Source organism: Mya arenaria, chromosome 9, assembly GCF_026914265.1.
Source record: "Mya arenaria isolate MELC-2E11 chromosome 9, ASM2691426v1".
Classification (NCBI taxonomy): Eukaryota; Metazoa; Mollusca; class Bivalvia; order Myida; family Myidae; genus Mya; species Mya arenaria.
Window position 1 is genome coordinate 6,670,609 of NC_069130.1, and position 13,701 is coordinate 6,684,309.

Here is a 13,701-nt window from a genome sequence, read left to right on the forward strand (position 1 = left end):
ACCACTGAGTATTCGGTATTCTGACAATATCACGTGCACGAGGCCAAACAATGCGGTGAACATGTAAATAATAAAATGTAGATCGATCCAGCATGTTAAGCCTGTTTTTGAACTCACAAATCATTCAGCTTCAGAGAATATAAATATGGAAGGAGCTAAAGGTAATTTGCCCTTTTCGATGAAAATGGCGTTCCGAATGTCTTGCGAATCTCCGTCTACAGAAGTCAAGAAAAGTCGACAAGATCATCAAAAATTAACAACAATCGTACAGGAAGTCAAGTGCCGTTGTAAATATTCGTCATTCAGACTCATCCATCAATATCTTTGTAAGGTTTCGTCGTTAAGAAAAAACATCTCCAATCAAAGTACTGAAAGTACTGCTGGAAGGTAATTCCAAATGGAATTGTGTTTTCTTAAGAAATATTGTTGTACAACACTACATGGTTGCTGCTATCGGTATATTTACAAGGTCATATTTTTTTCGTAATGTGATAAAAGTAAATGTTTTGCCATACCAAGTGTATAATAGGTTGTAATTTTATTATATATGTATGCATTCTGTGTATATTGTTCCGCCGCCGACCAAACCTGCCCTAGTGCGGGCGGTAACATTTCCAGGCTATTCTACTGGTCTTATGACAATATGTTTATGTGGGTTTGATGTGTAGATTCTGCAGGGGTTTCTCTTAGTATGCATAAACCAGAACAAGATGTCAACTTAAGTCAAGACATTTATTTCCAAGTCGTACTTAAACATTGAAATAGTTGCATCATGGTAAGTTATACGAATACACAAGCATACATATCATATCGTATGAGTATCATCTCTGAGCCCCAGAATCCAGGAATGAGCCTTAAGGTAAGGGGATTTGTTTTATAATCAGGATGGTCCAGCATAATATAAAGGTATTTATCCGGATGTTTAGTATAATATAAGTTATGGTATAGATTTCATTGTAACCGTTACCTCGCTTACTAAGCGGTTCATGTCCGGATGTTCCGGGGAATGGGGTTTACGAGGATCGTTAATAGATGGGAAGTTACAAGATTTTGGGAAGATTGACCAAACGTCCCCGTATTTGTGGGGTTTATATTCAAAAGTAGGGGCTCCGGTAGATAAGATGACATACACCGGGGAAAAGAATCGAGCACAGTCATTTCCGTCATACACGGACATTACCGATTACCACTTCGGCAATTCTCGGTTTTAACGGAGAACGCCGAGCATAGAAAATGGCGCTTGTTAGGCTAAACTCTAGGTGGGAAAGGAGTGATGATTAAGAGGTTGTTTTATCTGTTTGACCGAGAACTACGGACTTATCCTGGAGTAGGAAATACTGTACTAAGTTCTACGATATTTGGAACTTACTGATAACCTTTGTAAACTGGCTAAAGGGAATTTTAGCTATACGGAGAATTGGATATGGGCCGGAGATGGTTATTTTTAGACACAAATATCAACATAGCACATGTGTATATGTATAATACGATGTGATGACAACATAACGAGCTGTGCCTAACATTATGTACATATGTATTTTCCTCTAATTAATTATAACACATTTTCTTAACAACCAGTTAGATGAGAAACAATCACTTGTATGTGCATAGGTAAATCTGGAGTCTGGAGGGAGCGGAAGTACTAGTGTAGTTTCACCTTACTTTATACAGCACCATACACAACATCTCATTGGTAATAAACTACATGGCTGCCATCCCTGGTTATTAAACACTAAATTAACTTTCTTAAGTCGAGTAACCAAACAAAGTTTCGCCCAGATATGCATAACACATTTTAATGTATTGAAATATCTTGCCTTCATTTTATAAAAAAAGCATGTTGTGATAAGGTTCTGATACAATTTTAAATAATGATTAATGGTATCATTTAACCTAGGTTTTATGTTATCTATTGTATATTGAATGTGTTTTAACCAGTCATCAATTACTCAATGAGGGCGGCTTAGAAACTATTACAATACAAAATACATATTAAAGATACACTCTTACTCCCAAATAAAATTTACCACAATTAATACAAATGTTTTAATATTCCAAACAGGATGAATAAATGTCGACAACAATGATTTTTATGAAGGATACAGAGTTTAATTTGAAAGAAAGGTGCAGAAAACATGGTATACCTAGTATTATCTACCTTACGAGACTATAGTAGACCACAGTAAATACAAAAGCATTCACCAATCATTTAATATTTTGCGTTTTCAGCTATTAAATACACTGTTACAATCTTGTTATCAATAATTAATATTTCCATAAATGCATCATTAAGTAAGTAGTTAAAGGTTTATCACTCAAATTTATATTTGTTATGCATATGTATGTATTGCTTTTGAATAAGAGTGTCACTTTAAGATAATTATATATTTGAAGTATTTAAATCACCCTTGTAATAATTTGCAATAAAGTTAAAGAGAAATCTTCAGTCCATTTTAACTAGTTATTATTATTAGTATTTAAAGGCATATATCCGAGTTAAAAAAAGAGTGGCTTGTGGGACATACAAACTATCATACTGTGTACGTGCTGGTTTTGTGTAACTAAATTGTAATTGTCACAGCAACAGTTTACGTTTATGAAACGAATTAATAAAAGCCAAGATTTAATCACAAAACAACTAAAATATAAAAAAGATACCGCAATAAATATTTGATAGCGCCTTAAATTCTCTGGGCATGATTACTAAGAGAAATACAGTCCAACCTTCAACCTCATTTCATTTTAAAGTCCGCTTCATGATGTTTAATAACTTAATCCAAAACCTATCCTCCTATCAAAATAAATTTTTCTCCCTTTTCTGTCGTTCATAAGATCCAACAAATCCAAAATGATACAACATGCCCGTAAGTTCCACTGAATCCTAACCTTGATACAACATGCCCGTAAGTTCCACTGAATCCTAACCTTGATACAACATGCCCGTAAGTTCCACTGAATCCTAACCTTGATACAACATGCCCGTAAGTTCCACTGAATCCTAACCTTGATACAACATGCCCGTAAGTTCCACTGAATCCTAACCTTGATACAACATGCCCGTAAGTTCCACTGAATCCTAACCTTGATACAACATGCCCGTAAGTTCCACTGAATCCTAACCTTGATACAACATGCCCGTAAGTTCCACTGAATCCTAACCTTGATACAACATGCCCGTAAGTTCCACTGAATCCTAACCTTGATACAACATGCCCGTAAGTTCCACTGAATCCTAACCTTGATACAACATGCCCGTAAGTTCCACTGAATCCTAACCTTGATACAACATGCCCGTAAGTTCCACTGAATCCTAACCTTGATACAACATGCCCGTAAGTTCCACTGAATCCTAACCTTGATACAACATGCCCGTAAGTTCCACTGAATCCTAACCTTGATACAACATGCCCGTAAGTTCCACTGAATCCTAACCTTGATACAACATGCCCGTAAGTTCCACTGAATCCTAACCTTGATACAACATGCCCGTAAGTTCCACTGAATCCTAACCTTGATACAACATGCCCGTAAGTTCCACTGAATCCTAACCTTGATACAACATGCCCGTAAGTTCCACTGAATCCTAACCTTGATACAACATGCCCGTAAGTTCCACTGAATCCTAACCTTGATACAACATGCCCGTAAGTTCCACTGAATCCTAACCTTGATACAACATGCCCGTAAGTTCCACTGAATCCTAACCTTGATACAACATGCCCGTAAGTTCCACTGAATCCTAACCTTGATACAACATGCCCGTAAGTTCCACTGAATCCTAACCTTGATACAACATGCCCGTAAGTTCCACTGAATCCTAACCTTGATACAACATGCCCGTAAGTTCCACTGAATCCTAACCTTGATACAACATGCCTGTAAGTTCCACTGAATCCTAACCTTGATACAACATGCCCGTAAGTTCCACTGAATCCTAACCTTGATACAACATGCCCGTAAGTTCCACTGAATCCTAACCTTGATACAACATGCCCGTAAGTTCCACTGAATCCTAACCTTGATACAACATGCCCGTAAGTTCCACTGAATCCTAACCTTGATACAACATGCCCGTAAGTTCCACTGAATCCTAACCTTGATACAACATGCCTGTAAGTTCCACTGAATCCTAACCTTGATACAACATGCCCGTAAGTTCCACTGAATCCTAACCTTGATACAACATGCCCGTAAGTTCCACTGAATCCTAGAATCCTAACCTTGATACAACATGCCCGTAAGTTCCACTGAATCCTAACCTTCCGAAATATCCATTTTCGTTACATTCATTTTAATTCCCGAAATAAAACACAGCCATATTGGTAGATTTACATAGTCATATACATGTATACCGTTAGTGTTATATGGGAGACCCCCTGTACAGGAGTCAGACTATGGACTGACATGGAGACGTATTATTTTGATCAATCTATCGAAATGAATAAAAACAAACTGTTTGCTGAAACGTAGCAAAATGTCATCCTGAAACAAATGAACTTACTGTACATTTGCATTGTCCTTGTATTTTCTACAGGCGTTAAGACGGCATTGGTTAATTAATCTGTGCACTCTGATTAGCCAAGTGCGATGGCCTTTGGCCAATGGAAATAAATCTTTCAAATATCAAGCTCTCTCTTTCACAGATATTTTAATTGCCGGAAACAAAATTCTCACACATAACCAAGATGCATGTAATATACAATATTAAAACAAGTCAATGAAACAGACAAATGTCAACATAAGGATATAATTATACCACTTTTTAAATAAAACAAATAGTTATAAAAACTATTAAAATTAAAAAACAATCACCATTTTTATAAGCGTATTATTACTTAAAAGATCACCATTATTCTGAATTTATTGACAATACACAATACTCAATATGACTTGTTTATATTCTAAAAATAAATCTTTCAATAAATTAAGGCAATATTGAAAAAAAAAATGATTGTTAACCGCATTGTGTTTTGGTGGTTTGGGTCGAATGTGGTGCCGGTAACAGGGCAGCGTCATTGCTTGCCTACGGAATCGCCTACTTCGTTTGATGCTGTCGATTATCATTAGGTTTCCAGTTAATAATACAAGAAAAGGAATCAGAAATGCAAAACAGAAGTCAATCCAGGTCCATACATATATCATGAAGTTCTCGTAAGATTGATCATCAACACTTGTTTCACACCTAATATCAAAACCATGGAACGACGCATTGCTGTTTGTTCCATTTGTCAATGTATAATTCCTCTTTTGCCGTGAAACTAATGACACGCCGTAAAGAATGTGGCCATCCAAAAGCATCCGCACAACCGAAGCGACCATCAACACAATAATTGCACATTGCTTTGTACATTCCCGTTTGGCGACATGGGGCATCCGCACACTGATCACTCGTTCAATGGTTATCGCCACCAATATCCAGGATGTCAACTGTGCACTAAATGTCACAGAGAAGAAGTGCATTTTACACATGGTCTCACTAACGTTACGTACGTCACACCCGAACACATGTATGGACCACTCGCGCCCAAGGCCCGTGCAGAGTAGGAACAAGTCGCACACGGCGAGGGCGGACAAGTAGATAGAGGTTCGGGTCCGCTGGTTTAGCATGTAGATTGATATGATGTTCCCTATGGTTCCAAGCACGAGCAAGATAGGAGGCGCCACGTGCCACAAACATCTGCTGATTGCCCGCTCCGTCGGTAGATTCATGGCTATCATTGTCACGATATTGATGTACGCAATATAAAATGGATTAAACTTTTAAATTAAGTCAAAATATAATTGGAGAGGGGCGATATTGGCTGTTGCTACAAGCAGTTCATCACTGAGTAACTAGTAAAATCACTTATATTTTTCCGCTGACACAACTGGTTTGTCAGCTATGACCAGTCTCATGGGTGCTCTTCGGAAAAGTTCATATTTCAAAAGGCAAACTTTTGTTCTTAGACCATCCGCTCTGTCGGTGTAGGATTATGCATATAATTAGCATCTCCAGATTGAAATTAAAACATAATTATTATACATGTCCACGTAATTCAGACTTGCTTTGATGTAAATTTTAATTTCATGCTACGACAAATTGATCGTCTGAGTCCATATCTACTGGCGTTTATTTTATCTAATTAAATCAGCTATTTGATAAAGCAGTCAAGTTCATCATAAGACTGGTTTGAGAAAAAATCATTTACTTATAAATATGTGAAAAAGTTGAACATCCACAAGTTTCGCACATGAATCTGCTCTCGTTTGCCCTTGTCTGTCCTTGGCTGCTTCATTTGTCCTTCTCTGCTCTCGTTGCCCTCGTCTGCTCTCGCTGCCCTCGTCTGCCCTCGTCTGCTCATGTCTGCTCTCGTCTAACCTCGTCTGCTCACGCCTTCCCTCGTCTGATACGTTATATATTCGTATATGTTGTTTTAACACGTCATAGACAGTTCCAATTGAATATTTTTCCTGTGCTCCAAAAAAGAAATAAAACTGTTCATCACCCTTTCAGATTGTCTTTGTCTATGACTTCCAATGGTAAACACGGCAGATAAGCTCCATAATCTATTTTAATATGCATTTGTTACATATTCATCAAGCCATTTGCTTCGGAATCTGGCAAAATAATAGACATGTTCTGTGAGAAACTGCGATTCAAATACATTATGCAATACCTGCTGTACGAACGGCGAATATAGATAAATGGTGACGAAACAACAAGCAGAAGCCATTTCTGTGAGAGAAAAAACTATGATTTACTGTGTGCATTAAGAAACGACAGCAAATTTAGACTTTTGTCACACATGAACTTTAAGAATGGTGATACCGTTTAGAGATAACATTTTCGCCCGTAGCAATTATTCACCAATAGGAAAACTAATATATTCTTTTGTGAAATTGAGCAATTAATCAGCCTTATGGAAATTGCACCAGGCGGAGCCATATAATTTCAAGTGGGGGATTATCGGGTTTTACCACGCAACAGAATAAAAATAGATACCTCAAAAGTTTCAGACTATTAAGCAGACCAACATGTTTATTAGTTTTTGTATTTCCATTTGCAGGCGAATAAGGGTCCTAACTTATATTTTATTTAATGATATAATTATACTATCCATTGGTTATTTATCTACTGTACTGATGATGATACTATGGAAAAATTAAGACTTACTTTACCTGCTATTCGACTTAGCACATGCTATGTCTTCTTTTTCCGGTTTAAAAATGATAAAAGTTTACTTGAATAAAAAAATCACTTTCCTTCCATACCTATCCTCTTGATTTTGATTTTGAGCAGCAAAGTAATCATTTTGATAACATTTTAACCTTTCCTGACAGAATTCAGAACAACATTTGTCAAACAACCCTGTTTATGCCGATAGAAGACTTGAAAAAAGATTTTGATGAGAACAAATATGTAGGTGCAGTTCTAATGGACCTATCAAAAGCATTCGAGTGCCTGCCCCAAGATCTCTTCTTAGAAAAGCTTAATACATATGGTCTCACAGCCCCAGCACGTAAACTAATGCACAGCATTCTTACAGACAGAAAGTGTCAAACTTGGTAAAATTATCAGTGAGGGAGACTCCATCCAGAATGACGTACCACAAGGATCAATATTAGGGCCTTAAGCATTCTATATCTTCCTCAGCGACATCTTCTACTTTACAAATAATGCAGCCCTGTATAATTATGCAGATGACAATACCCTTCCTGTCTGTGATAAAAATCCTGATGTTGTTAAGACCACTCTTGAAGAAGAAAGTAACATTTTGATTGACATTTGTTTTACTTCCAATCAAATGCAGACTGACCCTGACAAATTTCAAGCAATTTCAATTGGCTCAAAGTCTGTTAAAGAAATAAAACAATTCAATATAGTTTATTACACCATTGTTTGTGAAGAGCAAGTGGAATTTTTAGGCGTTGAGGTAGATAGTTTATTTAATTTTGATGCCCAGCTTTCTAAACTTTTCAAAAAAACCCAGCTAAACAATTGAATATCATTCAAAGACTAAGCAAATGTTTGACGACCAATACTTAGCTTATTATTTATAAATCTTTTATCAGATTCAATTTCAACTACTACACCTGTCGTTTGGCATTTTTGTAGCACAACCAACACAGAAAAATTGGAAAGATTCAATAGAGAGCTTTACTAATTGTTGTTAATGATTACGCCTCAACTTACTAAAATCAAGAGTTCAATTGCCAATATTACATTTGAGCAGGGTAAGATACATTGATATTGAAACTTACAAATGTCTGTATGGTATCTCACCAGAATATGTTCGAAACCTTGTAGCTTTCACAGTGTGGACATACCACGTGGTTTGGAACGTCACATTTAGTTATAACGTGAAGTAAAATACCGATCGACTCAAAAGGGATTATCGTTGTAAGTGTGTTATTTTTATATCAATTTTTATAAAACCTAGCGGAGGCTAAACGGAAAAATGTACACTGCACTCGGTTACTAAGCGACATGTTGAGTAATCTATAGTTTTTTTTTAAAAAATCGTGGGCAAATGCTGAAAATAGACAAAATATTGTTTGTTATGACGAGAAGCATATTACGTTTCTGGTCCAACAAGTTGTTTTTATATATATTCAACATGTTTGCCTTGAAACGGAAGTTTCGGAATGCATATTCTATCCTCAGGATATATTCATACCTACAAATAAGGCATACAGTATATAGACATATCAAATGTTTGTATTTTGTTATGATGAAAAGCAAAATCTGTTTGGTTATGACGAAAAGCAGTTTTTTTAGGAACAATTGCCGACCTCTCTCCATCTTGCAATGAGCCCACTTTGAACCTGTTTTGCAATGAGCATCGGTTATGTTTTACAGCAATTAAAAGACATATACATATATGACAACTACATGTCACTGCTAAGTATGTCACTCAATTTATTGATCAGAAAACTTCATGATTCCAACAACACGTTGCATGTTCTTCATATGCTTGTCTGGTATTTTTTGACAAAAATGGAGTTTATGTGTCGTCGGTAGGTTAGAACTGCACCTACATGTAGTTCACATTAATTCAATAATTGTGTTTCAATTAAAACCCTTAAAACAATTGAATGTAACTTAAACAAACGTTCATTGAAGTAAACGTTGCCATTTCGTCTTTTTTCATTATAAACTTGATTAAATGCATATTGATAGACATATGTTAAAGTGGATACTTCAGTGATAAACCTCGATGTCGAACAACTGAAGCAAAACCATGTTTATCGGCACAATAAAGAGGGTCAATGATTTAATAAAAAAAAATATTTTCTTTTTTCAGCATGATGCGGCTTCCCCTTGCCATAGGGAAGCGCAGCAGGCGGGCAAAGAAAAAACAAGGGGGAGGACGTAATTTCGTTTCATGCAAACATTAAGTGAGAAAAATGTTTCATGGCAAACAAAATGGCGGATTTAGAACGAAAAGTACTGATTCAGGTACTACCTTTTGCCTGGTAAGTGGACTTTTTCTTAAAATTTTGAAAAATGTATGCGTCCATTATGTGGCGAAAAACATATTTAAAGATAAAAAAAGTTATTTAAAAGATTGTGGCTTGGGAGGCAATGTTTACAAATAAACGTGTTGATTTTATCCACAATTTTTCGTATTTTCTCGGCAAATATGGCATATCCATGCATGTTGTAACTGTGCTTGCATGTATATATTCCTATTTTCAAAACTTCATGGTTGTTACTCGACTGTTCCTTACCCCCCCCCCCCCCCATTTTGTTTATTGCAAGAACACTATCCACATTTTGGTTAAATGTAAACAAACTTCTGCACAATTGTTTAGCCTTGAGAGGATACGTTTTTAGTTCTGAGAATCGCAAATGATCACGAGTCTTTCAGTTTGGTATGTGATGTGTATCATAATTTGAAGTCAACGACTTTTTCACTTCAGGAACTTCACCATGGCCCTATTTAGAAGGCGAACGATCCTCACGTTATACAGAAAATCACACAAGACCGCAATGGCAAAGAAATCCGTCAATACAAGAACATCAAATGCTAGCCTGTCGCCGATGAAAAAAACTCGCTTCTGTGATTACAACTCCCAAAGTAGTTAGATTCTCAGTGTACAAAATTAAATGTTTAACGTCTAACTCGTAACAGAACACCCAAAAGCACACGATTAGCCCTCGAAATACCACATAAACATATGCGCGTTAAACGCGCCTGATAAAATATTGAAAGTATTTAATAAAGTCAATTTCCTACAAGACATTTGAAGACACATTAAAATGATATGATTCGGAAAACACCCTCGCCATGCATTATTCTGAGGAGACTAAAGATTTCTATCGGACTTGTTTGGCATGTTCATTCACTGCTGTGCATCCTTTGTGTATTGCACTGGGTCACAGAAGGGGACAATTTCCTGTGTCTGTGTTTATTGACACAGGAGCATTTAGAGCTGACACTTTTAGCGCAGATAGTCTCCTTGTCTCACTAATACATAATCAATTCTTGTATAATTTGTATATCCAATGTATTTATTAGTTTGAGCGATGGGATATAAATAATAAACAAATAAGAGGTATACGTTTTTTAATAGTTATATAACTGATATATTTTAATCCACTTTAAATACATGGTCACCATTGTAATATCCAAATTGTAAAGCATCATGGTTAAATCATATTAATGGGCTTTTATATACATGTATAGAATATAACATTACTCTTATTCTAAAGCTTTGTAATAATAATAATAATAATAATAATAATAATAATAATAATAATAATAATAATTGTATTATAATTTGAAAACGTAAAAAACAACAACAACTATAAGACAAGATCATTTGTTCATTTCTATAATAAAACATCTCGGACACTCAGATCTGAGAATTGATAGAAAGCAGACAGCAACACAGATAAAGATCTGAAAAACTGTAAGGTTTTATCCGGTTCCTATTTTTTAGACCTTCCAATCCGTGTGTCATCAAATTTCTCGTTTAAGCCTTCTATAAGTTACCCGTGTATTACACAGGTTGTCTATTGGCCCCTGTTGTGGTGGCCCTTATCAGGTGAGATCAATACCTCAAGTGTAGATACCTTCTCTTTGAACGCAGCTCGAATTGGTCATTTGCCATAAACAGGAATTCTGACTTTCGGGTGTGGTCCACTCACAACAGGACAGTAAACAGGGGAAGCAGAGCTGCCATACTTTCAATAACTGCTGTCCAAATACAAATGGGTACGAAAAGCCAACAATATATGTTTTCACTTTGTTTGGAGGTACATTATTTTGCAAGAGTAAAACATACATCCTTTTTCATATTATGGTGTTATCAGGATTTGAGAAAAAACTACCAGCGAACATTAGAGATCAATTTGTTTAAAATCCGTTTTCATTGAAACAGGAAAGTCTTTTAACAAAATGAATATTTGTATGTTTCAAAATGTCCAAGTGTGTCCAATCAACATTTTTTATGATTTCTTGATTTAATAAAGATATTGAAGCCCTAGAGACTTTAATTCATTTCCTGGTTACACGCAACGTCATCTAAATCAGTACGCTTTGAATTATTGTCCGGATACCGAATGTTTTGCAAATGCTAAATTGAACTGAACGCCGTCAAATATAAATAGCTTGTAACCAAATATATGTATGAAAAACTACAAAAACAAGCGCAGGAGCCGCAAGTTTAATAATAAACCCCGTTGAATGGCACTAGGTAAACGCCAAATACAGAGACCACAAACACAAACAATCACAACCAGAAACATGGATCAACATCACAAAAATCCACAAACAACAAAGTAATTATATACTGTACTAAATATATACTATATAAAAAAACTAGGTGGGTTTATCAAGTATTGTTAGGTAGCCCCTTGGAACGGTCAGTAAAATGTAATTTACTGAGGGTTTAAACCAGTTTGTGTGCGCAACCTCACTCTTATCTCAACAGGTAAATCTTATCAAAGTATGCATTAACTTTAGGAAACTTAATAATGAAAAAAGTAATAATAAACCAATAGGAAAACCCCAAGTACTTCTATAAAAGGGGATCCAGACGCTATCTGAAGACAAAGGATTACAATTGAGTACATAATGCAAAAACTTTTCAAAGATACGATGCAGTTATTGTTTGAAACTATGAACATCACATACACGCTCCCTTAGCAAATAAAAGGTTTAAACTATGTGATCATATAATTTTATAATGAAAAGCATCATTGTACTAAAACTGAGAACAAACAAAGAAAACATTATATAAAATAAAAACACGACATATATTTGCTAAAACTTTCTTCCAAAGGCTAAGTAAAATTTTGAAAGAAAAAGACGTCACACGCTGGAACATCCCTAGCCAGCCAAAAACGAACTTGGGAATTCTGTTATGTAGATAAACATGTATAGCAAAATGACTTAAAATTTACTTTCGTCAAGTGTGCTGCTATGTCATTAAAACAAATATACATGTTCAAAATAGACATATGTATCATACATATACTCGCAACATTTTTGCACCAAAAAAAAACGGAGTTTTGAGAACATTGTTATACCCGAACTGTCACAATTCCCAAAAACCTAAGCCCTGTAGGTGAGCATGATATCATGTAATGAATTTGAATAGTGGATCGTTGTAAATAATTATTATGTGTGTTATTTGCAAATGTTATAAGAGCAAAGAGTCTATTTATTATCTGGTCGCCCAGAATCATTGAATACAGTATATATGTGATAAATAGTCCTTTATACGGCCGTTGACAGCATCGTACTTAACATAACTATCAATGAACTGTATCTGTGAAACTTAAGCGCCATTATCGTACTTAAGTTATTAGGTTACAATTTGTGGTCTCGATACAGACCCGTTCCACAATGTATTCATGGATATTCATAATATCTCCTTTTTAGTCGGTTTAAAACTGGACAAATTGGCCACTTGATCGACTAAGCAATGAAGTCAATCGACCTCTAATGAACTATCGCTAGGCAGACATCATAATTTTCTGGCATATTAATTTCATGTCGCAGAGGCTGCTAATGAATAATAAGACTTCTTTGAATTTTCTCTAACATATTGGCCATTGTACGGTTTAAAAGACATTTTAGGATTGTCAAAACCTCTGATTGAATGTTAAATATCAGTTCCATATTTGCTTCAAATACAAGTAAAGACTCATATCTTAAGCATGGTGATGTGCGTTATTCATCACGTGGTATATTACAATTAAATGGCTTAAAATAAAATGCTTTAATCTTCTCTTACATATTCAACCACAGTTTTTGTATTCAACCGTTTTCAATAAAGCGCTGAAAGCGTTAAAAGACTGTAGGCGTGACAAGCTCAAATTTACTTCTATTTTGAATTCTGTGAATAGCAAGAGCTGTCACACAAACTTTTAGGCGGCTTTTAGGTTTGGGGATTGCAAAGTTTGTTGAAACATGCATGGCCACAGAAAACATAGATAACATGCAAAACCTTAATAAGAACTTCTAAAACATGATTCCAACATACTCTACATAAACGATATTCTTTCGAATTCGGGCAACTTAGACGCAAATTGTATTCTTGATAAGCTAAAAAATAAACAAAATTGGATTGCAGAAGTAAATATTTTAAAACAAGCAATTTTTAACACTTGGAAAGATAGTCTTACATCGGATATATTTACAATCCAAAATTACTGATAAGTATCCAAAATAAACCTTTTAAAGATATGACGAATAAGCAAATATATCA